The sequence below is a fragment of the Bos grunniens genome, chromosome 11, assembly GCF_055505025.1.
Source record: "Bos grunniens cultivar Pamir isolate PY7600 chromosome 11, Bosgru_T2T1.0, whole genome shotgun sequence".
Taxonomy (NCBI): Eukaryota; Metazoa; Chordata; class Mammalia; order Artiodactyla; family Bovidae; genus Bos; species Bos grunniens.
The window spans coordinates 77,448,678-77,451,062 of NC_141175.1; the positions used below are offsets into that span (position 1 = coordinate 77,448,678).

The 2,385-nt window shown below is 39.8% G+C and overlaps 1 pseudogene across 1 annotated transcript; it reads left to right on the plus strand.

The window, feature by feature from the left end:
• Positions 1 to 1,334: 1,334 nt before the first annotated feature.
• Positions 1,335 to 1,882, plus strand: LOC147363343 (small ribosomal subunit protein uS15 pseudogene; annotated as a pseudogene). Its single transcript, XR_015137470.1, has one exon. The product of XR_015137470.1 is annotated as a small ribosomal subunit protein uS15 pseudogene (transcript).
• The last annotated feature ends 503 nt before the right edge of the window (positions 1,883 to 2,385 follow it).

The following is a 2,385-nucleotide window of genomic DNA, read 5'->3' on the forward strand; positions in this document are numbered from 1 at the left end:
GAAAAGGCCTGTCCTTTGTGCTTATCATTGTTTGTAGCATTCACTTTGCTTTGTCTTTCTTGATCATACAAAATTTTATTATTATTATTATTATTATTATTATTATCATTTGTGGCACTGTTGCTCAGCTTTTGGGATCTTAGTTCCCTGACCAGTGATCGAAACTGCACCCTGGCAGTGAAAGCACCAAGTCCTAACCACTGGAACACCGAGGAATTCCCAAAATTTTATTATTTTTGTTTAGACAAATCTATCTGATACTTGCCTTTAGAAGAAAAATTCCTGAAAGAAGCCAGAGGGGGAAAAAACCACCTTAATTATAGGGAACAAAGATATGAATTACATCAGACTTCTCTTTAGAAACCATACAAGCAAGAAGAGATTAGAGTGAACTATTTAGTGTTGAACCAAAAAAGCTACCAAACTAGATAGCTGTATCCAGTTAAATTATCTTTCAAAAGTGAAGGAGAAATAAAGACTTTTTCAGGCAAATAAAAGCAAAGGAACTTGTCACCAGTCATCCTGCCCTTATGAGAAATGGTAAAAGAGATTCTTCCAAGAGAAGAATGTATAGATCATATATCTGCTGCTGCTGCTGCTAAGTCACTTCAGTCGTAGCTGACTCTGTGCAACCCCATAGACAGCAGCCCACCAGGATCCACCATCCCTGGGATTCTCCATGCAAGAACACTGGAGTGGGTTGCCATTTCCTTCTCCAATGCGTGAAAGTGAAAAGTGAAAGTGAAGTCGCTCAGTCATGTCAGACTCTTAGCAACCCCATGGACTGCAGCCTACCAGGCTCCTCCGTCCATGGGATTTTCCAGGCAAGAATACTGGAATGGGGTGCCATTGCCTTCTCCAGATCATATATCTAGACCTGTAGAAAATACATATTAGAAACTCAGATCGACATCTGAAGAAAGATGAATATTAGAGAGAAGAAACTAATGAAAGTAAAATAAAACTTTATATTTTTGTTATTCTTAATTGGTCTAATAGATAACTGCCTGTCCAAAAATAACAGTAGCAATAATGTATTGGTTGATTATAGCTTATGAATAAGTGAAATGAATGACAGCAATGTTACAAGGGACAAGAGGGGAAATTGGGAATCCTCTGTTATAAGGCACATGTCCTACCTATGAAGCAGTATAAATAGACTTACATTAGTTGTAAAGAAGTATAATCAATGGGCCAAGAAAAAATGGAATAATATAAAATGCTCAATTAAAAACAGAGAAGGCAGGATGGGAGGAAGCAGGGCAGTGTGAGGTCACTTCACTTCCTGTGTGCAGGGTGGCTTCCTGCGCTCCCACCCTTGTTCTCTTGTGTGAATAAGAGAAGACTGCCACCCTTGTGTGTCTCACGCAGGCCCCTGGAAGGGTCTGTCCCAGTTGACTCTGCCTTACCACTGCAGTCACTCCCCCTGGCTAAAATTGACATCTGAAGACGTGAAGAAGCAGATCTACAACCTGGCCAAGAAAGGCCTGCCTCAGAGTGATCCTGAGATGCTCACATTGCCTGTGGCAGGCAATAAAATCTTGAGAATTCTAAAGTTCAAAGGATTTCCTCCTGATCTTCCTGAGGATCTCTAGCATTGAATTAAGAAATTGTTGCTGTTTGAGAGTATCGTCAGAAGAATAGAAAGGATAAAGATGCTAAATTCCTGTTGATTCTGATCGAGAACTGCATTCACAGGTTCACGCAACATTGTAAGACCAAAACAGTCCTTCCCTCACCCCGCCCCCAAGCAATTTGGAAATCCTAGTCATCCACAGCCCCTGCTCTGGTTGCACAAATTTGTCTATGTACTCCAGCAATAAAATTATTGTTTAACCAGGAAAAAAAAAAACAGATAAGGCAGAAAAAGAGGGGAAGATAAGAAACAAGGAACAATGCAATGACTAGAAAACAGTTGCAAATATGATAGATATGAATAAATTATATCAATAATCATTTCAAATGTGAAAGGTCTAAATACACCAATTAAAAAATAGAAATTGAGGAAGTGTATAAAAACCATGTTGCTTTTAAGGAGCCTACTTTAAATGTAAAGACACATACAGATTGAAAGTAAAGAGGTAGAGACATACATGGGCTTCCCTTGTGGCTCAGCTGGTAAAGAATCCGCCTGCAATGGAGGAGACCTGGGTTTGATCCCTGGGTTGGAATATCCCCTGGAGAAGGGAACAGCTACCCACTCCAGTATTCTGGCCTGGAGAATTCCATGGACTAAATAATCCATGGGGTCGCAAAGAGTCGGACACGACTGATTGACTTACACTTTGACTTTTAGAGACATAAATACCATGGTAACACTAACCTAAAGAATACTGGAGTAGCTGTATTAATTTCAGACAAAGCTGACTTCAGAAAGAGGAAAAT